This window comes from Mastomys coucha, unplaced genomic scaffold (genome assembly GCF_008632895.1).
Source record: "Mastomys coucha isolate ucsf_1 unplaced genomic scaffold, UCSF_Mcou_1 pScaffold12, whole genome shotgun sequence".
Taxonomy (NCBI): Eukaryota; Metazoa; Chordata; class Mammalia; order Rodentia; family Muridae; genus Mastomys; species Mastomys coucha.
This window is the reverse complement of record NW_022196894.1, coordinates 11,712,114-11,713,138: the sequence shown is the minus strand read 5'-3', so window position 1 is coordinate 11,713,138 and position 1,025 is coordinate 11,712,114. Positions and strand designations below refer to the sequence as shown.

Sequence of the window (1,025 nt, the reverse complement as noted above, 5' to 3'; positions counted from 1 at the left end):
CTTGCCTTGCCATGGAGGCATGATGACCTGAGTTTAATACCACTTGCACACACACACACACACACACACACACACACACACACACAACCACAGACATAAGCATACACACATGCAAACACATACATGCACACACACACAACCACACACACACTCAACCATATACATTTATACAGCACCAGCACTACCAACACATCCTCAGCAACAGTAAATAAAACATTTTAAAATACAATTTACCAAAAAGAATATAAGTGAATTTAAATGTGAAATACGAGTGGAAGATGGAGAAATTTTATGAATGTATGCTTTCATACACAAGGACAAAGCCTGTGTGTAAGAGAAAATAGAGAAATTGTACCCTATCCTACATGCCACAGCAGACTGAGGGTGGTTCCTGGTTTTAAGAATCATATTTTAAGAGAAAAACTTAAAACTTTGGAAAAGGAAAAAATAGTAAATACATAGTGGAAAATGGTTAGGACTTTTAAATGAACTGTTATAATGGAAAGCAGCATGTCACTTCCTATCAGTGTGATCCAGTGATCTACTTCAGCACAGCATTAGAGAACTGAGAGAGGGAACTCAGCCATATGCCTAGATACCAGTGTTCACAGTAACCTCCTTCAGAAGAGTCAACAGAAGCAACCTAAGTATTATGTGCTGGATGAGTAGTTAAACAAAATATGATATAGCCAAGCAGTGGAATCCTGGCTTTTAAGGGCTGTTACAAGATGCATGGGCATTAAGTAGAAAAACAGAAGGAAAGTACAGCCATGACCTCATGCTGATGCCTTTGGACCTGACTAGGAACTGGAAATTGAGCATCTGAAACTGGTAACAGATTCCTTACCATCTTAGATTTGCTGAATAATACACTTTTCAATAGAAGGCCTCTACATAAGACAGTGCCTGTAACAACACTTCAAGTCTCTTTCTTAAAGGTGCCCAGGAATGTATGACTGTTTCCTTTATGGATCTCTTATCAAACTTTCGGAGCTTAGACCTCACAGCCTTTTTTTTTTTTTTTT

The 1,025-nt window shown here is 38.3% G+C and overlaps 1 protein-coding gene across 6 annotated transcripts in view; it reads right to left on the bottom strand.

Annotated features, from left to right (window-relative positions):
- Efcab1 (EF-hand calcium binding domain 1) overlaps positions 1–1,025 on the bottom strand; it is a 26,670-nt gene that overhangs the window by 24,881 nt on the left and 764 nt on the right. The gene's annotated exons all lie outside the window — the stretch shown is intronic.